Here is a 23,971-nt window from a genome sequence, read left to right as displayed (position 1 = left end):
CTTAAAAGTTGACTATTTTGTCCTTTTTGATATAAAACGTGATTTTTGGAAAAGTGAAAGAGTAGAAATCTTTATTTCTAATATATAAACTTGCACCGAAAATTTCGGATCAGTTGGTGGTCCAGATTTTGAGTTATGGCCATTAGCGTAAAACTATGTTCTTAAGTTACATAAACGACCCTTTTCGCGTATAACCCATTTCAGGCCACGTTTTGATACAAAACTTTTTACCCACTGATGTTATGTAATATTTTGGGATTTTAGATGATTTTTATTTAATTTTTGGCTGATCGGATCTTAGATCGCTAAGTTATTTCGGTTTGTGTCGGTTTTGACCGTTTAGGCCATAAAATGAGTTTTATGCATTCTTTTGACCCGAAACTTTTTCCTACTGATTTTATATGTTAAATAGATTATTTTAAGTATTCTGGAAATATAAAAATCTCAGATTTATTTTGAAAACCCGGAAACGGCGTTAAATCGCAATTTAAGCATTTTTAGCGCATAGTAAGCGTTATACTCATTTTAAACATATAGGACTTATACCTACTGATGTAATTAGCATATTTTCACATAATAACAGTAAGTATAAGTATATGAACTCAGGTTTCCAGTTTTGGCAGTTTTAGCCCTTGTGAATTTACTAAAATACCCCTACGGTGCATAGTTTGATTTTTAAATGTTAAGTTTGGTATATGGGTCATACCCTACTGATATGATATGTTAAATGGAGTACATTTACTGTATAAACCAGACCCGAAACTCAGATTTCTAATTTTACTCTTTTATAATCTTTTAAATGACCAAAATGCCCTTCTAAGGCATAAATTGAGTTTAAAATTATTTCGGGCAATATAGAACCTAACTTACTGATATTATATCATATTTAAAGCATATTATCTCAGGGAACTTGCATTTGACTCTTTTGGCTACCCGTAACGCCCTTTTTGTGTTCGGTTCGGTTTACGTAACTAGTTTGCGTAAATTGACCGAAACGGGTCAAACGTTATCATTTTTAACTCAAAATCCAGAATGTATTTAGTATACCCATATTATACAAGTATTCAAACTTGTCGGGTCTAAATCACATTCTATCCGGTCTTTCGCTTAATCGTGCGCTTGTACCGTATCGTCCTTAAAACTAACCGGTCAAAGCTAAGGCTTAAATAAAAGACCCGTTAGAAATCTAATAGGTTATTATAAACCTTTGTTCCAGATTAGGAGGCCCAGTAAAAGCTACCTACACTTACCGTTTGTGTTACATACTTGCTCAGGTAAATACATTTTGACTTATTTTCCCTATACGGGCTTGGGGTACGGTATTTAAAATACCGCTTGATCGGGCGCACAAGTCTTGCACCTTATGGGTGTACAGTCTTGAATAGCTTGTGCGACTCGTTTAATCAGTCTTGTCTTACTTTAGGCTTTGGGGGGTTATTGACCGTGTCCCGGATATCCTTGGCATTATCTTACGAGATGGCCACGACCAGAGCACGGGGTGTAGGCGTACACTCGGCGTGTATAACTCTTTAATGTGGTGTGTCATTTAATCTTTAGCCCGGACAGCAGATCCCGGGCCACCAAAGATACGAGTGCATGTAAATCGTTCACAAGTTTATATTGCATAATTATCCCAAGTTAATAAAAATATTTATGCCTTGTGCATTTAAATCAGTTTTCAATCATTTTCAAAATGAGTCGGTTGATTTGTATTTACCAGTGTAAACTGACGTATTTTTTCCCAAAAGGTTAAGTGCAGGTACTATACGAACTAGGCTGGCTGTTTCCTAAGAGCGTCCACTATAGTCTCGCAAGCTCGGACGACAAAATATCTGTTGAACAATTTTTATCTTATTTTATTTGATCCGCCTGTGGATCCGTTTCAACTACTTATGATGTTATTATGTCATTTTAAATTAAAGTTGAAATGTATCTATTCTGCTTCCGCTGTGCATTATTATATTGTGTTGATTGTCTATGACGATGCCAACTACGTCACTGTACCCCACACCGGGCCCACCGGTGACACGTGGAAATCGGGGTGTGACACTAGGAGATTGTTTGGGTGTTTGTTTTACAAGTTCAAGTGAGTTGGTGGAACTAGATTGGGAGCCAAGGCTTCCATGGTTCACACACTGTTATTATGGAATGGTCTATATTGAGAATAGGGATCTGTATAACAGACAACACTTAGAAAAATGCCAGAACGGGATGACATCAGAACCTTTCGTGCGAATGGGTGGTCCAGTTGCACTAAAGGTGACTCCTTTCGTGTGAATGGTCTAGCCATTCGTGCGAGAGACTCTGTTTCAAGGCGAAAACAATTTGGTTTTATTTGAACTGTTCACCTTCTTGGCTGGAATCGACCCTAACACTAACCCAGAGCTATGAACTTAGCTTGTGAGCTTGGTGAGTCCATGATTCTGCCAAGTTGGAAATCAGAAAGTTTATTTTATAAAAGTTTAAAAGATGAACTCTAATCTTTTAGCTTGGCCCTCAACATAGTGAGAGTTGTTATCAGATTGCCAAGGAAAATCTGAGATACCAAGCTGTTTTGATATGAAGATTTGTTAAAAAGATAGAAACAGTATAAGGAAATAAGAGGAATTAAAGTGTTAGTGAGCTTTAAACTCACTTAGGACGATTCTGGAAGTAGCTCAGCTGAAATGTTCGAGTTCAGTAGGCTAGAGAGAATTTCAGAGTTGTGGAATGTGAGAAATGAGGGTATGGGTTCGTATTTATAGGCTGGGAATGAGTTTGGAATGAACGGAGACTTCGGGCGAGAGGGCCTTTCGTGCGGAAGGGGATCCCTTCGCACGAAAGGGATAGTCCCTTATGCAGGAAGATGCAAGTTTGTTGTTTTCGCGAAGTTTTAAGCGTTTTAAACGTATAAGTGCAATGCATAAGCGTAATGTATGAATAAAGGCATGTATAAAGTGAATTTTCATGGACAAACAAGTATGAGTTGCGTATAATTGTAGAAATAATGTAACGAATGTATAACAAGTATGTAAGAAATATGTATAACAAAGTGTATAAAATATGGAGTTTTATTATGATTCAAGTCTCGGATTACAATGCTTGGAAATGAAAGACGAATACAAAGAATACAAGTTTCCATAAATAGAAATACAAACAAACTTTCTAAATAAAGAAATTTATAAAACGTGAGCCGTTACAGTATGGCGGCAACCTGGAAGAAAACCGAACGCTGCTCTGGCCTCTCGCTTAGAATCAGATGCTGCATTCTTCGACATTTGTTCTTGTTGTTTTTATTAATATTGTATGATTGCATGGTAAAAAGAAAATTATGATACCCCTGATTTAACAGGCTAGTTCCGCCACTGCCTAACAACCATTAAAACCGGATAGTGAACACATCTACTTGTAGGGGATTGAACCCAATACATCCCACATCAAAACGCTTTCACCTCTACCATCTGGGCTAGTACTACAGTGATACGTGATTAACAATTTTGAAATTCATACAGGATTAACAATAAAAAAGGGTTTTAGCGTGATTAAAAATTAATGTATAACCTTTTTAACAATAAATACCAAATTTACTTTATACCTGATTTTGAAATGGTTCATTTATATGCATTAAAATAGTGTTATTATAAAAGAAATGTTGATCAATGTGGGGCCAGCCCACTTGATAGAGACGTATGCATTTTAAAGAAGATGTCTCAGGTTTAGTCCTTGACTTCTTATATACTTATACGAAATTCATGAATAGATAATTAGATAAGTGAGAGAAAGAAACGTATACATAACCATATTTTGTTCGTTTGTGTTCGTAAACAAGTTTAATTCCTTAATGAACGAACACGGGCATTTTTCATTCGATATGTGTTCGTGAACAAGTCCAATGTTGAATTCTTAAATGAATAGGAAGTAAACACTTAAAAGGCTAAGCTCTATTAATCATGAAACATGTTTAGTGAATAATAAAAAAGAAGGGAACAATATGATTGCTCTGCTAACAGAAATCGAAGTGAATGGGCGGGAAGGATGGATAAAGTAGAGCTAACAAGAAACGATGGCTTCCCACAATTGGTTTCAGGAATCGGCATTCATGTTTCTTCTTTTTTGATGAAACTTCCTATTTATATGTAACCAGTGCTATTAAATCCGCGCGTTGCGTTGAGAATCCTAGCGTTGCGCGGTGGGTGGGTATCAATTTGTTTAACTATGGCATCATCCCTCGTTATAGCAACCAATAGAGAAAAAAATCATGATATGACCAAAAATATTCCAACACAGCGGGAATTTGGTCGGTATCAGTTTGTTTCGTTACGCCACTGACACTCGTTACAGCAACCCATAGAGAAAAAAATCTTGATATGACCAAAAAATACCGAAACATGATTTACATCAATAAAAAACAAACACAAATTATATAAGATATATAAAAAACCACATAGCACATAAAAAAAATCACTAAATAACGCATATAAAATACCTTTAAAATAAATAATTACAATTCATTTACTTTATCTATTAATAGTCCACTAAATAACACATATAAAAAACCTTTAAAACAAATAATTACTATTCATTCACGTTTGTCTATTAATATTAAATATTAAATATTAAATTAAATAAATATTAAATATTAATTAATATTCATATTAGAATTTAAATAGTAATACGATATAATATGATACGATATAATATAATATAATTATCTTTTTCATAAGGTATCTTTTCTTTATTTTTCTTTTAGGGTGATTTCATTAATAATTCTATAAACTTATAAAATTACAAATTCTTTTAAATCATAATTGAATGGCATTGTACATTAGGCATTAAAAATTTATGTTTCAGGAAAATTATGTAGTTATTGTTTAGAGGAGACATAGGTTTAGAGGAGACATGAAATTTCTCTTTTTCTTTTGTTTATAGCAAACTAATAACTTTTATAATCCTCTCATTTGAATTGGCTTAAAACCAAAATCAGCTTTGATTTTTTATTGACTAACCCGAAATAGTTTAGGGTTTAAACCTGATTTGTGCACCTCTACTCACACACAAATCCCCTTTCTTTCTCTCATATAAATGGGATTACTATGAGTTTGCCAATAAATCTAAATAGATTTCATGAGTAAATTGCGAGATTTTTGTCTACGTGGTTTGCCTCATTTAACAGGTCTAATTCACTCTTAATACGTTACGAAACTAACATCCGTTAGATACTTACTCCGTTAGTTACCACCACGTGCCCCTTACGGGAGGGGTAGTTTTGTCCTTTCAGCACTTTCTATTCATTCCCTCTATTTAAGAAACCCTAAGGTAGCGTTTGGTATGCAGGAATGAGAGGTGGAATGGAATGCATCATTGTGAGGGAATGAAAAAAAGAGTGTTTGGTTGGTCGAATGAATGGAATCGCACATTCCAAAACGCATTCCATTCTCTCAAAATCATTCCATCCACCACCCCTATTTTTTTTCCATTTCATTCCCTCTTCACCCTTCATTAAGATCACAACCCACCACCGTTGCCACCACCCTTCACCACCGTTATTCGCCGCCGTCACACACCTCCGTGGCCACCGTCGTCGCTACTGCCGCTGCCGCCACCTACTGCAGCTACCAACCTCCGTCACCGCCACCCACCGTCACTGCTACCACCTCCGATCACCGCCACCACCCACCTTTGATCATCGCCGCCGCCGCCACTGTCACACCCCAAAAACGTCGCAGCGCAATATATATAACGTAATGGAGACGGAAGTTGGTGCCCATTTATATCTTGTTGATCGATGCATTTAATTGTTGGACATTTTAGTATGTTTTAAATGTAAGTTTTTCAAACATTACGTTTTAAGACACGACACAACCATGACACAGTTAAGTTGTTTATGGTCCTGATGGATCTTATTACATTGTCCCAGAATAATTAAAAATCAGTCCAACATTTTAAGTGATAAAACATGCATCAACAACCACAAGATACGCCATAATTTCCCGAAGCCGAATTCAAGAACCTTTAGAACACGTTAAAATCAAGTGTCAACACAAAGGAAGGTGAGTTCACTTATTCGTTTACTAACAAATTTTATTCCAAGGAAAACCTTCTGATTAGGTGTTTATTTGAAAACATCCATGTAATTTTAGAAAGTCCATTTTACTTCCTTAATAAAATCCATGGGCCTTCCATCGGTTCATTACTCCGACAACAGTAATACTGCCCAGGTTTTGTATATTAAATTATAGCGTTAACTTTCAGACTCGTATGTTAGCTAGACGATACAAACTATATATTAACCATGCAGGGATAATCAAAACTAGACAATGAACAGAATATTAATTCGTCGTTTGACATTGACACGGAGCGACCGGTCACGACGGGGTTGTCAACCCGATAGATCTACCAACAAATCCTCGCGTGCAATACTTAAATGATTAAACGACATCATGGGCGCAGGATTCTTTCTCGAAGAACAATATAATGTCTGCCTCACATACAATATATATATCCTATTAATATGACAATTTAATACACGATGTGTACGAATCCCCTGAATCTCCATCACTCGAGACCCAGGCCGGCATCCGTACCCCAACTGTACGATCCTGTATCACTTAAGAAAAACCGTACATCCAATATTTATTCATCAAAAACGTTTTACTGCGAAACGTATAACTTATCAAATTTCATATATTTTCAATTTTATAGTAAAAGGTATGTTTTATTTCAAAAACATTATTAAACCCTTTTAACAACGTGTTCCACCCCCAAAATATATACAAAATAGTAAAAAGAGGGGTTTAGTGACACTCACCTTTGGGTGCGTATTTTAATATCGCAATCCCAGAGATTGATTTTCTACTCGTCCTAACATAGGAACTTTTCTAAATCAATATACATATGACAAAAATCCTAAGTTTCTCCGTTTCTTAGAATTATCACATAACTTTGAGATTTTCTCGAAAAGTTGTCATTTTTTATTATGTTGGCACGTTAATATATATATATATATTTTTGTGATTTTGCGATTTAAACGATTTTATTGGTGACCATTATTGTGTAAATCCATTAACTCTCCTGTTAATATATCTATGGTTTGCGCGTCGTAGTATATATACATAAACGTTCACATAACTTAACACCGAAACACGCGGAATCTCGTTAACTTATCTATTTTGTCATTTTTAAAGAAAATATACATAAAACATCTCATATGTACCAAATTTCATGCTTGAAAAATAAGTTACACTTTTAATGCAACTTTTACCTTTTCTACCGCACAAAACGCACAAGTATACACACATAGTCTAAATTTCCCACTATCAAGTTAACACTTAACATATTATCACATTTACATGTTTAAATAACTTAACACATTTTATCACATAAGGTTCACTCAAAATTTACCCATACTAGTGTTCATCGAAAAATGCGTATTTTAGCGATTCGGTAACGATTTCGGGTGTCGGAAGTCACGTATGACCAACCAAACACCAAGTAAACTTAAAATTAGTTAAAATACTTATTTTTAAACAAAAAATATCAGTTTATTTACTGATCTAAATCAGTTTTACAAAAATCACCTGAAAGCCGATTTTTTACCGTTTTAAGGCATAGTTTTGCGTTAAACGTTACCATAACCATCCCAACTCGAAACAACTTGATATTTTAACACAATACATGTTATTTACTGATTAAAATAGTGGTTATAATCAGATTAGTGCAGTTTTTGTGTAAGTCACATAAATCATGCGATTTCATGTATTTTACAACTTTTAATGCACCAAGTACAACATGCAAAACTAGCAGACATTAGGACAAAGTTATTTGTCACTAAACACTCTAAAATAACTTTATTTTAGTGTTTATTATCTGCTCATAACTGATTTTTACTAAATCATACTCAAATCACATTATTTCACGTATTTTACAAGTTTCTAAGCCTCATGTATAACATGCAAAGCTAGTAAACATTATGAAAAAGTTTTATATCATTTTAACACTTCAAATACTCATATCTTTAGTGTTTATTTTCTGATCAAAACTAATTTTTATCAAATCATGCTTTCATATCATCATGCATGTTCAAGTAAATTCATCTAATCTACTCATACAACAACATCATCATCTTTTATGTTCTAATCATGTTCAAGAACACATATACATACATATACACGAAATATTTACACCTTCATAAACCTCCAAAAGTTCACTTTCTCATTAAATCCCTTTTTAAATCATGTAGCACTTTTAGATCATTATTTTATGGCATTTTTGATTCATGCATGTATTCTATCATTCAAGAATCATACTATTCAAGAATCACTTATTCAAAAATCAAAACACAATCATATACATACACACAAAAACCTACGGCTACACACATAAACATATTCATCCATTTTTATTTTTCCAAAAACCCTTTTGTTTTTAGTTTTCAAGTTTGTGATTAAATTCAAGAACAAGAGAAACCTTTTACTATCATGTTCTTCATCAAAAATCAAGAACATGGTTTTAAAAACAAGTTTATACCTTTCAAGATTTTAGTGGGTTTTTGACAAGATTTCTTAATGTTTGGAGCTTGTTTCATCTTGAAAACACCTTAAAACCTTCTTGAAATGGACTTGGATTCTCAAGAACATATTTGAAAGATGAAATTGAATGTGGTAAAGGGGTGTTCGGCCATAGCTTTTTAGAGAGAGAGAGATGAAGAAATTTCTAACAAAGATTTCTTGGAAAAATGGAAGATTATGGAGTATTTTAGGTGCATCATTCATTTCCTCTCTTCCCAAGGAGCACAAGTGTCCTTCATGCAAGGATGAGAGAGGGAATAGGCTGCCAACAATCCCCTTTCTCTCATATATACACGTTCACACACACACACACACACACACACACATATAATAGGCTTTAAACTGGTATTTTACTGGTTACCGGGTATTTTATCTGGCGTTTTTACCCCGTTTTTAGCGCGTTTTAAATTATTTTTAACGCTCTATAAAAATAATCTTGTCAAAATAGTATTGAACAATATTTTATTTGCCTGGACTGGCTATGTTGTAGGTATTTGGCAGTATGCGCGTTGTGCTGCGCGGTATGCGCTTAAAATCGCAAAAATAGGGATTTATGCGTTTTTATTTATTTTTATCATTCTAAAGTGATATACTCATTAAATTATTACTAAAATGATTATCAATTGCCTTGACAGGCTGTGTTGACAGTATTTTGTCGGTATACGCGCTGCATCGCGCGGTACGCGCTTAAACTCGAAAAATAGAGTTTCTTAGCGTTTTAATTTATTTTTCCTCACGAATATGATTGAAATATTTATTCCAATCATAACAGACTATTTTTAGGATTTTAACACTGATCGGGTGGTTACCGACGTTCGTTTCGCATTTTAACCGTTACGCGATAAGCGTTTATTTTACCGTTGCCAACATAATTTTTACCAAAGTTTAAATTTACCAACTCATTAAATTTCACATATAAACATCATAATCAGTCAAATATGGCCTTTTATCTATTCACAACACGTGTTACAATTGTACGGTATGGCCTGAAAAGCCGGGTGTCACAGTCTCCCCCTGTTTAGGAAATTTTGTCCCCGAAATTTTTACTCTACAGGTTTTGTTTTCGCACTAAGTAACAATAGCAAAAACCGGTTTAATGAATATAGTCTTGTAGTTTCTGCGAGAAGCTTTGATTCTTACAATGAATTTTTGTAGACCTATATTACATACACTCTCAATTCCTAATCTCACATCTCAACGCTCTCCACCCTTTCCAAGGTTCAACATTTACGAGCACTTAATCAAGAAGATTAAGTCAAAATTCCATCAATTCGGGTTCTACATACGTATATTTACATATACATTACCCCGTATCTAAGACAATCTAAGTTTACACCCGATTGATACAACTCGAAATGGGCTCCCGAAAGAATCAAATCTTATAAACTCGTCTTCCTTCCTTCTTGTATTCATTTCAGGTATCCACAAATTGCCAAATCAATAAATCGCATACATGACTTGAATGTTGTAATCGTCTGTCCAGTTATTAGCATAACTCTTCTAGCTATACAATAATGCTTCTGCGGTACTTTGATAAACTTCCGTTTATCTTCCATATAAATCTCTATAAAGAACTAAATCAGTGTATTATCCATTATACACTTTCTCAACTGAATCCAAACAATACATCATGTATACTACTCCATCCTTATGGGAGCTTGAGCCTGTAAGCGACTGATCCAACTCAAGATGGGCTCTTAAAAGGACCTAATCATTGTGGCTCAGCTCCTCTTTTCTATACTAAACCTAATAGCATCACTGCAAGATAACTCCTTTAACAGAACCAAATCTTCAATTGTCCATGTAATCTTTCTGCTGATCAATTGGTGACTCTTAACCTTCCCTCGATCCAGGCAAATCCTATCGCTGGTTTCCTAGATAAGCTAAGGTCTGGTTAATTGTCCTTTGTCATGTTAGCTTAACAAAATGGTGACCAACGCTTCCATCCATGCAAGACTTCAAACGAAGCAACCTAAATTCTAGCGTGTTAATTGTTATTGTAGGATAACTCTGCCAAGGGCATGTGAGTATCTTAACTTCCTTCAGAGTCCATCATACGTGCTCCCAACTTTTCTTTCAAAGGTCCGAAAAGCTTCCTACCGTCTTGCTGTCCAACTAATTTCCCTTTTCCTTTTGGGGTTATTAGTGTCGAAGGCTGCACTATTTAGGGAAATTCTTAATAAATCTCCGATAGTACCCAGCTAGTTTCATGAATCATCATACTCCCGACGGGGTCTTTGGCGCTCCTCATCATTCACCAACTCCATAGTTAACTTCAAACTTTACTCATGATTCTCCTTGGTTCACACATAGGCAAGTATGTCGTCGAAGAATATTATCACGAATTCATCCGATTAGGGTTCCCATACCCTGTTCATGAGATTCATAATTATAAATGGCGCATTAATTTTAGTCAAAAGACATGACTAATATCTCGTAATGGCCATATCACATTTGAAAAGCAGTCCTCAGCATATCTTCGTCAGCAACCTTCAACTGATAATATCCCAGTCGTAGATCGATCTTCGTGTAGCAGCTGGATCCCTGTAGTTTGATTGAACATATCGTCAATTCTCAGTAAAGGGTACCGATTCTTGATAGTTAACTTGTTCGGCTTTCTGAAATCATCACGTATCCTGAAGGATCCATCCTTCTTTTTCTCAACCAAACAGATGTGCCTCAAAGCGAAAAGCTTGATCAAATGAAACCCTTGTCTAGCAGCTCTTGAAGCTGATTTGACATTTCTATCATTCTCAAACGGTGCTTAATCTATAAGGAGATTGTGCAATTGGGCGCAGCACCGGATGCCAGATCGATTCGAAATTCGATCCATCTCGCAGGGGGCAATCCAGGTAAGTCTTTTTAGGAAAAACTTCTGGATAATTGTGAACAATAGGAATCTCTCCGATATTCCTACATTTGGCCTTCATATCCATCACATTAACAAAGAACGCAGGATAGCCTTTTCGCAACAACTTGAGCATTCCCACAAAACTGACGACTCTCAACTATTAACACTCAACACGGTCGATCTCTGATGTGCGTGTAGTGTAATATATTTTTAATGTATATTTTAAGCCCTTTTACACTTTTTAGCCAAGTTTTAAATTTATAAAACACGATATTTACTAACACTAAACACACATATGGGCAAGTGCACCCATCGTGAGTGTAGTATAGTGTTGGTAAGATACCGAGGTCGTCCAAGGACACAAGAGCTTTTAATACTGGTTTATCCTCAACGTCTAATCAAATCAAAAAGTTAGAAAAATGTTTTTAAACTAGAAAAATAAAACTAACTAAAATGCTGAAAAATAAAATAAAAGTAAAAACAGATAGACAAGATGAATCACTTGGATCCGACTCGCCTTTAGTGTAACCTTTGATGATTTCCGCACTTTTGTACTTTTTAAGAGATTATCTTAGTTATTGTAGTAGGCCCCTCTTTTGAAGGCGACGTTACCCTCAACCCAGTAGTTTGAGTCAGCAAGGATACAATCCTAAAGGGTTGGATTATTGAAAGATAATTAATTAAGTTATTAATGCATAATGTGGTAGGCTCCCCTTTTGAAGGTGACGTTACCCTCATCTAAGTAGTCTGAGTCAGCAGGGATACAGTCCTAAGTAGCCGGGTTGAAGTTTTAATAGTAGTTTATATATGAGGGGATCAAAGAGTTTGGACCCCCGCCATCCAATACCATTGGGTATTGAAGGAGGTCCTACTAAATTTGACCCAGGTCCTTTGTAGAATCTATACATTGAACAATGGCATGACTCTTACCAAACCATTCCCTTAACCCCCAATCAGGTAGCCAACATATCTCCATATAGACCGTGGAGATATGAATGGTGAAAATCTTTTATTTTATATAGACAGTAAAATAATGCCAAGACACCACGGATAAATGATAAGGAAGAATCACCTTCAACATATAAAACTAGTTATTAAAGTCATTAATACATAACCAAATAAAAAGTGGAAAAGATTAAAAATAAAAAGTATTACACTAAATGCTTGTCTTCACCAAGTGATGTAAGAGACTTAGGCAAACATGGCCTTTGATTGTTAAGAACTCTTACGATCAATCTTGGATCCCGAGACGACTCACACATTCTATGATGGATGATGGATGATGGTGGTGGATGATGGTATTGTGATGGTGGTGGTGGGTGGGTGAAGTGTGAGTGAGGTGGTGTGCCAAGGGATGGTTTGCAAATGAGCTAAGCACTCCTATTTATTGCCTGAACAGCAGCTCGGGCACGGCTCCGTGTCCATTGGGCACGGCCCCGTGTCCATCCTCCTTTACTTTCTTCATTAATTGCAGTTTGTCTGCATTAGTTGACCACACCCCCGTGTCCGCTGAGCACGACCCCGTGTGCAGAAGCATATCTGTACTATCAAGATTTCCTTAGATTCTGTGAATCTTAGAGTTGACCACGGCCCCGTGTCCGCTGAGCACGCCCCCGTGGTGGGTGATAGAAGCTTCTACAACTTTGTCTTTTTTGCTGAAAATACAAAAGGAAGACAAAAACACACTTTTTCCAATATTAGTACTAAAAAAGGGTTAGTTTTATGCCACAATTGATGTAATTTATATGTTGCATTTTGTGCACATCAATCTCCACGAACAACTGCCACCTTTCTACCGTCATCAAGTCATCAAGACGAGATATCCTAGCTAGCTTCTTCAAGCGATAGTCCCCACTTTGTCCTTGCTCACCACACTCGTAGCATCCCTCGAGCACAACTCCATCCAACGTACTACTAGCATAGCACTCGCGAGTCATATGTCTAGTCCGTCCACATCTGGCGCACTTCCTCCGCTCATCCTCGTGAGTCTTTTTCTCAGAACCACCCCTGCCATCCCTGGCATTATCCTTTCCCGACTCATTGGGGTTAGCTACACACGCTTCTCACCGGTTTCCTTCCTCGAACTCTCAGACTTTCGCTCTCACGAATCCCCAGATCTAGGCTCGAAATGCGGAATTATTTGAATAGTCGATCCGCTGTGACGGCTCGACATCACGCATACTGTTGCCATGTCATCACATAGGGTACCAGTAAATGATCTTGGGTTACAACCCTGGATTGTTTTGTGTGTACATCTATGTACTGTCCACAAGGTTAATGAAAAATCAGGATTACGCTCCGATTACATCATAACACAGGAACTACTAAAACTTTCCGATCATTACATCACCTGAAGGGTTTCTGATCCTGTGTCCCACCAAAACCATGCCCATGAGCATCACATCCATGTTCCTGGCCATTATTCTGGTTAGCATCACGCTGTTCCATAGCAGTATTAATGGGTTGGGCTATGAGTGGTGCCAACTCCTCTAGGGTAATAGGTAGTCCAGAACTCTGTCTCGCTTTTGGCGGCATTTCATCGTTGCTATTATTTACAACAATAATAATCACATAAGACGATAACCAAAAATAATTCAATCATTAAATGGTAGTGGACCAAACATTGCACATGTATAATATCCACATATTAATTAAAACAATTCTTAAACCAAAAGAAACCCATTTGATATTTATACCAGAAATTTACAAAGCTTGTTTTTAGTACTAAGACTAATCAAAATTTGGCATGTCTACATCAACGCCCTTAACAAACCTATATGAAATTTCCTTCTAAATAGCTGAAAATTTTTGGCATGCAAGCCATAAATAGGGTTCATCAAATGAGACATACATAATAAACAATAGAAACAACCAACAACTAACGCTTCAATTCCCTGGAAGTCCAACATCTTCCTAACAAGCTCTTCTAGCTCAACATCACAGTCCATCTATCCCTCTAAGTCCTTCATCGTTTCCATACCTCCGTGTAGTGCGGCGAACTGATGATCACCGTGAGAGCGATTGGCCCAAATCTCCTTCTGCTTCTTCAAAGCGGACGCTGTCTCAACTCTCGAAGTCGATGCGATCTCTCTAACGGGTCGAGTCCTCTTCCTATGGCGAGTGTAGACTAAAAGAGGTGTAGCAAAACACGTGACTCGAATAGCAGACCAAACGATTCTGTAACGACAGGTGAAAGAATCTCAAGTGTAGGCTCGAAAATATCAGTGAACAAGACTACCAATGGCTCTATAGGCCGAGACGTGACATATCGTAACCGTACAAAGTAAGTGTGTGATCAGTATGGATAGTAACACTTAAGGCCTAAATAAACAAAAGTTCACGCATGCACGTAAACACATAATATTTTTCATACATATTAAAATTTCCACATTTATTTAAAAATCTTGGCTTCGAGGATTTTGGACTTTAAATCTCAAAATTCTTCGGTTGAAGTCTAGTGTTCTCCTTCGAAAACATCTAGTTCGCTAACAACTAATGGCTGTGATACCAACTTCTGTCACACCCCAAAAACGTCGCAGCGGAATATATATAACGTAGTGGAGACGAAAGTTGGTGCCCATTTATATCTTGTCGATCGATGCATTTAATTGTGGGACATTTTAGTATGTTTTAAATGTAAGTTATTCAAACATTACGTTTTAAGACACGACACAACCATGACACATTTAAGTTGTTTATGATCCTGATGGATCTTATTACATTGTCCCAGAATAATTAAAAATCAGTCCAACATTTTAAGTGATAAAACATGCATCAACAACCACAAGATACACCATAATTTCCCGAAGCCGAATTCAAGTACCTGTAGAACACATTAAAATCAAGTGTCAACACAAAGGAAGGTGAGTTCACTTATTCGTTTACTAACAAATTTTATTCCAAGGAAAACTTTCTGATTAGGTGTTTATTTGAAAACATCCATGTAATTTTAGAAAGTCCATTTTACTTCCTTAAAAATCTATGGGCCTTCCATCGGTTCATTACTCCGACAACAGTAATACTGCCCAGGTTTTGTATATTAAATTATAGCGTCAACTTTCAGGCTCGTATGTTAGCTAGACGATACCAACTATATATTAACCATGCAGGGATAATCAAAACTAGACAATGAACAGAATATTAATTCGTCGTTTGACATTGACACGGGGCGACCGGTCACGACGGGGTTGTCAACCCGATAGATCTACCAACAATTCCTCGCATGCAATACTTAAATGATTAAACAACATCATGGGCGCAGGGTTCTTTCTCGAAGAACAATATGATGTCTGCCTCACATACAATATATATATCCTACTAATATGACAATTTAATACACGATGTGTACGAATCCCCTGAATCTCCATCACTCGAGACCCAGGCCGGCATCCGTACCCCAACTGTACGATCCTGTATCACTTAAGAAAAACCGTACATCCAATATTTATTCATCAAAAACGTTTTACTGCGAAACGTATACCTTATCAAATTTCATATATTTTCAGTGAAAATATATATCATATAGTAAAAGGTATGTTTTAGTTCAAAAAAATTATTATACCCTTTTAACAACGTGTTCCACCCCCAAAATATATACAAAACAGTAAAAAGAGGGGTTTAGTGACACTCACCTTTGGGTGCGTATTTTAATATCACAATCCCAGAGATTGATTTTCTACACGTCCTAACATAGGAACGATTCTAAATCAATATACATAACACAAAAATCCTAAGTTTCTCCGTTTCTTAGAATTATCACATAACTTTGAGATTTTCTCGAAAAGTTGTCATTTTTTATTATGTTGGCACGTTAATATATATATATATATGAGTCCATATATATATATATATATATATATATATATATATATTTGTGATTTTGTGATTTGAACGATTTTATTGATGACCATTATTGTGTAAATCCATTAACTCTCCTATTTATACGCAATATATCTATGGGTTGCACGTCGTAATCTATATACGTAAACGTTCACATAACTTAACACCGAAACAGGCGAAATCTCGTTAACTTATCTATTTTGTCATTTTTAAAGCAAATATACATAAAACATCTCATATGTACCAAATTTCATGCTCGAAAAATAAGTTACACTTTTAATGCAATTTTTATCGTTTCTACCGCACAAAACGCACAAGTATACACGCATAGTCTAAATTTCCCACTATCAAGTTAACACTTAACATAATATCACATTTACATGTTTAAATCACTTAACACATTTTATCACATAAGGTTCACTCAAAATTTACCCATACTAGTGTTCATCGAAAAATGTGTATTTTAGCGATTCGGTAACGATTTCGGGTGTCGGAAGTCACATATGACCAACCAAACATCAAGTAAACTTAAAATTAGTTAAAATACTTATTTTTAAACTAAAAATATCAGTTTATTTACTGATCTAAATCAGTTTTACAAAAATCACCCGAAAAGCCGATTTTTGACCGTTTAAACGCATAGTTTTGCGTTAAACGTTACCATAACCACCCCAACTCGAAACGACTTGATATTTTAACAAAATAAATGTTATTTACTGATTAAAATAGTGGTTATAATCAGATTAGTGCAGTTTTTCTGTAAGTCACTTAAATCATGCGATTTCACGTATTTTACAACTTTTAATGCACCAAGTACAACATGTACAACATGCAAAACTAGCAAACATTTGGACAAAGTTATATGTCACTAAACACTCTAAAATAACTTTATTTTAGTGTTTATAATCTGCTCACAACTGATTTTTACTAAATCATACTCAAATCACATTATTTCACCTATTTTACAAGTTTCTAAGCCTCATGTATAACATGCAAAGCTAGTAAACATTATGACAAAGTTTTATATCACTTTAACACTTCAAATACTCATATCTTTAGTGTTTATTTTTTGATCAAAACTAATTTTTATCAAATCATGCTTTCATATCATCATGCATGTTCAAGTAAATTCATCTAATGTACTCATACAACAACATCATCATCTTTTATGTTCTAATCATGTTCAAGAACACATATACATACATATACAGGAAATATTTACACCTACATAAACCTCCAAAAGTTCACTTTCTCATCAAATCCCTTTTTAAATCATGTAGCACTTTTAGATCATTATTTTGTGGCATTTTTGATTCACGCATGTATTCTATCATTCATGAATCATACTATTCAAGAATAACATAATCAAAAAATCAAAACACAATCATATACATACACACACAAACCTACGTCTACACACATAAACATATTCATCCATTTTTATTTATCCAAAAACCCTTTTGTTTTTAGTTTTCAAGTTTGTGATTAAATTCAAGAACAAGAGAAACCTTTTACTATCATATTCTTCATCAAAAATCAAGAACATGGTTTTAAAAACAAGTTTGTACCTTTCAAGATTTTAGTGGGTTTTTGACAAGATTTCTTAATGTTTGGAGCTTGTTTTATCTTGAAAACACCTTTTGATCTTCAAAACACCTTAAAACCTTCTTGAAATGGTCTTGGATTCTCAAGAACAATTTGAAAGATGAAATTGAATGTGGTAAAGGGGTGTTCGGCCGTAGCTTTTTAGAGAGAGAGATGAAGAAATTTCTAACAAAGATTTCTTGGAAAAATGGAAGATTATGGAGTATTTTAGGTGCATCATTCATTTCCTCTCTTCCCAAGGAGCAGAAGTGTCCTTCTTGCAAGGATGAGAGAGGGAATAAGCTGCCAACAATCCCCTTTATCATATATACTGTGACAACCCTCAAATTTACAAGTAACCATATACAGTTTATTAATGAAAATTAAAGTGCTTGACGACGGTGTGGAATTATTTAACTGCTCTCTGATTACTGTGTTATACTTACATGTGCGTATTAGCATACTAGTAGTATGCAGAAAACTTGACTAAATGGTCCTGAATATTTTCCTATGTGTTAGGAATTAAATGTGTTACAAAAATATATGTATAAGACGCCTTACGGAACAATTTAACAACTTAACGGAACAGTATCCGACCGAACAACCGGACATTACCCGGGACACCAAATATTTGCCAAATACATTGTGTTATTATTTTTTGGCTAGTCATGATCCCCGTCTATCATAACACCCGTTATAAATCAAATAACCAACATATATTTTTAAGTTACTTACATTATAACTTACAATTCCATTTAGTTGAAGATTTTTGCAACAAGCCCCCCCCACCAAAGATTTTAGTCCCCAAGGGACCCCACATACCATCCATCCATACTCCATATATTTGTATAGATTTTAATCAATTATTTTATTTGATTTTGCTTGCCTATATGGACATAATATTGTGAGTGATCTATAAGAAGTATGGCACTTGGATTACAAATCATTTCCTCAAGATACACACTCCACCTTACTTCATCTCTCTCTCTCTCATTCGGTTCCTCCATAACCGAAATCCATCACCACCACTTCCAATCATCTATCTCTTCCATTAACAAGTTCATTCCAAGCTTGAAGTGAGCCATGGAAGGTGCATCTTGAAGGAGCTTGTTTCAAGACTTTTCGCCATCTTTTCTTATCAACTTTACACTAGATTCATCCCTAGCTATAAGCTAGTAGTAAGTCTCTTGTTACACTCTTGTTAATCTTGTTTCTTTGATCAAAGGGCGTAGTATGTTTAAAATCACTAAAGTGTCAAGAACAAATAGATAAATATAAAAGTTTACTTATGATTGATACATAAAGATGAAAACTTGTTGGTTTAAGGGTGGTTAATATATATATGATGTTTGATCGTCAAACTTTTGATAAACCCGTTGTTCGGACACTTGTTAATACGTTTTAGTAACATTTAAACCACAAAACAGCAAGCTGAGTGATGATTTCAGCCGACTTCATCAGGCTGTAACAGGACCATAACTTAACGAAAAATGTATTTTCTGAAGCCTAGATTTATGTGTTATAAAATACGGTTCTAATGGCACCGGAATCGTAATTTTTGGACTTCGTTTACTATTTTTAAAGAACCGATTCGTAACAGCAGCTTAGGCTGAGTTTTTACAGCAATAAATGAGTGTTGTATTTTCTGTTGTAACTTGTATTCTGTGTAGAATTGGACCATGAGATTTGTACAGTAGATGACAACCGATGCATTTGTAATTACCCCACTGGAATTTCGTAAATCGGACACTCGATGAGTTTTTAATAAATTGTTCCGTGGACTGTGGTCAGAAATGCAGAAATCTGAGTTCAGTCGGGAATATGATTTTTTTATAAAATATTGGTAGTGAACCGGACCCCGATATTTTTACACAATAAAATATGGAACGTTTAAGACATCTTGTAAAAATTTGGGAATTTTTGGAATAATTTAACTATTTTATTAAAATGTCCGAAAACAGCCGGTTTTGAATATAAATGCTGAATTGAGATAAGTTGTGACTTGCATGTCTAAATGTCGAGTATGCTATCCGTGAATGATCTAACATGTTATATATGTTATGTGCATTTTCGTATGTTTGATTTTGAGTGGGGAATGGATGGGAAACTTAGATGGGCATAAACCGTTAAAACGATGCATGTTGTGTGATAGATACGTGTAGGAACTTTGTGTTCTATTTGAAAGCCACTAAATGACTAACTGGTAAATTATATTAGGACGTGATTGACCGACCTTGACTGTTAGCTATATTTGAGAATCTAACCGAGCAAACCGAGGTGAGTTCACACACTTTCTAAGGCATGGGATTCCCGGTAGTTTGGGAATGGGTTAGAGAACTTAAAATTGAATCTACATATCCTCCTTGGGTAGGATATGTATGGCCATCCTCCTTGGGTAGGATGCCAATATTATTCCTGCGTATTCTCCTTGGGTAGAACTACGTACGTTCGTCCTCCTTGGGCAGGACAACAACTTTAAAACTTACTAGACAATACTCTATCATAAGTCCCTCATTTTATATCGACTTAATCGCCGAGGCCAATGGCGAGCGGGTCATTAGTTAATAGCGCTATTAGGTTTAACAAACCTCACACCGTGCCAGTCGGACGGGCGTGTACTAATGGACTATGGCAAACCATCAGTGATGATAGACACTGATGTAGGGCACAACTTACTTGCGTAGTAGTCGATATCATACGGTCTAGTGGTTCACATGGGGAAGCCCCCACTAATCATGGAAATGGTTTGGGTAGTAAAGAATGAACTGGTTAATCTTACTTTCAACTACGGGGTAACCCCCACGGCAATTACGCCAACGAAAGACAAACCACGTTTTTAGAAACAACTTAAAACTAAACAACTAAACGTGAACTCACTCAACTTTGTTGTTGACTCGTTGTTACATGCCTTACAGGTCGTTAAATGCTTGGAGCTTGCACGAGGAAGGAGTCGTTGTGGGATACGGACTGTCATGTTCCGTAATAAACACTTAATCCTTATGAACTTATTAAATCTACGTTTTGGATTTTAAACTTATGGACTATGAACTTATATTTTGGTATCACGTATTATGCTTCCGCTGTTTAATTTAAAACTTGGTTAACTGGCTTTTGGTCACCAATTGTATTGTGGTTGGTTTTATTTACTTAAATACGTTGTTCAATATGATTGGTGGCTCGATCCTGGTCACGTCACGCCTCCAAGCGGTGGTACTCCGCATGGTGGATTTTGGGGGTGTGACAGATTGGTATAAGAGCCATTGGTTATAGTGAACTTGGTTTTAAAAAGGGAAAAGCTTTTCGATTAAACCAGACTATAACCTGTACAGTGCTCAACGATCCACAACGACGCCTCACTCCACGTGCAAGACTCGACACAATAGGTGGTATGATTTATGTTATATTGTCGGTTAGATAGCTCACACTGTGTATTAGTTAACGTGATAACTGCTACTTGAACCTTGTGTGCTTACTCTCTACTGTCGTCCCACACTTACGCATTTTCACGACACTTTTCTCACTGACGTTGCTTCGTGATGAAGATCATGAACGGACGCGGAGGACGTATCAACCTCACTCAAGCCCAGTTGACGGCTCTGATCAACGAACGAGTTGCTGAGGCACTCGCAGCTGTTCCTGCAGGAGGTATAACCTGCTACTTCGACCTATCTTAGGACGTTTATCCTACCTTCGCAAACCAACCCTCGTGAATAACTTTGTCTTTTATTCTCGCATAACATGTCAACATGCTCAGCCTCCTGTGTGCACGTTCAAGACGTTCATGGACTGCCGACCTACCACTTTCAGTGGCACCGAAGGAGCAGTGGGCCTTCTTCACTGGTTTGAAAAACTTGAGTCAGTTTTCGAGATGTGTGAATGCCCTGAAGACCGTAGGGTGAAATATGCTACCGGAACACTTGAAGGAGCTGCGTTAACCTGGTGGAAGGCGCAGGTTCAACTACTAGGACTGGCAGTTGCTAATGCCACACCCTGGAACGGTTTCAAAGAACTGATTAGAGAAGAGTACTGTAGTCGTGACGACATCCATAAGCTGGAGGTAGAATTTTTCAATCTGAAGATGACTGGGTCTGAAATCGAGGCATACACGAAGAGGTCAAACGAGCTGGCCATCCTGTGCCCCACTATGGTGGACCCTCCCTACAAACGCATTGAGCTGTACCTTAAGGGCTTGGTGCCAGAAATTCAAAGCCACGTAACCTCAGCTAACCTTGGCACTATACAACAATCGTCAAATTGGCTCATCGTCTCACTGATCAGGCAGTTGAGCAGAACAAACTGCCCAAACGTATTAGCGCCACTACTTCTGATGCTCCCAACGACAATAAGCGCAAGTGGGATGGAAATCTGGGCAAGGGTTCTACTTCAGCTCAATCTCAGCAGCGAAAGACAGATGAGTACAGGAGCCCCAGTCAGCAGTCATCTGGAAATCAAGGTCAAGGTGGGTACAAGGGAAATCACCCTAAGTGCAATCGATGTAATCTGCACCACAGCGGCCAGTGCAACAAGGGTCGTTGTCAGAGGTGTCACAAGCTGGGTCATGAAGCTAAGGATTGCAGGAGCCCACGTCCTGTGAATCAGAATCGCCAACAACAGCAACAAGCTCCGCAGAACCACCAGCATCAGCAGGGCAATAAAGGATGCTTTCAGTGTGGCGCCGAAGGCCACTTTAAAAGAAACTGTCCCCAGCTGAACCAAAATCAGAATAACAACCAAAGAAACAGGAACCACAATGGAAACAACAACGGAGGTAACAATAATGGCAACGGCGCCCAAGGTCGAGTGTTCGTGATTGGTCAGGGAGAAGCAAGGAACGACCCCAACGTTGTGATGGGTAAGTTTCTTCTGGATGATTTCTTTGTTACTGTTTTATTTGATTCGGGTGCCGATACTAGCTACGTGTCCTTAAAAGTTAGCCAAATGCTTAAGCGCACTCCAACACTTTTGAACACCAAGCACACGATAGAAATAGCAAACGGTAAAAGTCTTGAAGCCACACACATAGTTAAGGGCTGTGACCTCGTCCTAGCTGGTCAGACCTTCTCCATCGATCTTATTCCTATCGTTCTGGGTAGTTTCGACGTTGTCATTGGAATGGATTGGTTATCTCGACATCAAGCGGAGATTGTTTGCAAGGAGAAAATCGTCCGCATTCCTCGTTCTGGTGAAAAACCTCTGGTGATTCGTGGCGACAAGAGTGGTGCTGTTGTAGGCATCATCTCTTTCCTTAAAGCCCAGAAGTGTTTACGAAAGGGCCACACCGCTATCCTAGCCCTCGTTACTGATGCATCCGCGGAAGAAAAGAAGATTGAAGACATTCCTATTGTACGTGACTTTCCTGAGGAATTACCTGGCCTTCCGCCTCATCGACAAGTCGAGTTTCAAATCGAGCTAGCCCCTGGAGCAGCACCAATAGCTCGTGCGCCTTATCGACTTGCTCCATCAGAACTCGAAGAACTCTCTACGCAACTACAAGAGCTCTTGGAAAAGGGTTTTATACGTCCTAGCTCTTCGCCCTGGGGAGCTCCCGTCTTGTTCGTAAAGAAGAAAGACGGTACCTTCAGGATGTGTATTGACTACCGTGAACTCAACAAGGTGACCGTGAAGAATCATTATCCTCTTCCACGCATTGATGACTTGTTCGACCAGTTGCAAGGGTCGAGCTTCTATTCTAAGATTGACCTAAGGTCAGGCTACCATCAGCTGAGAGTCCGAGAGGAGGACGTCTCCAAAACAGCCTTCAGGACTCGTTACGGCCATTACGAGTTTCTGGTTATGCCATTCGGGCTGACGAATGCACCAGCGGTCTTCATGGACCTCATGAATCTTCATCAACGACATCCTGATCTATTCAAAGAGTCAGGAGGAACACGAGCAACACCTGAGGCTTATTCTGGAACTACTTCAAACAGAGCAGCTGTATGCCAAGTTTTCGAAATGTGACTTATGGCTTCGCGAAGTCCATTTTCTGGGCCATGTGGTAAACAAGGATGGGATTCATGTTGATCCATCCAAGGTTGACTCGATCAAGAACTGGCCTGCACCCCGTACACCAACAGAAATCCGCCAATTCTTGGGTTTGGCAGGATATTACAGAAGGTTTATCAAAGATTTCTCAAAGATTGCGCAACCT

This window comes from Helianthus annuus, chromosome 8 (genome assembly GCF_002127325.2).
Source record: "Helianthus annuus cultivar XRQ/B chromosome 8, HanXRQr2.0-SUNRISE, whole genome shotgun sequence".
NCBI classification, from domain to species: Eukaryota; Viridiplantae; Streptophyta; class Magnoliopsida; order Asterales; family Asteraceae; genus Helianthus; species Helianthus annuus.
This window is presented reverse-complemented; position numbering follows the sequence as displayed.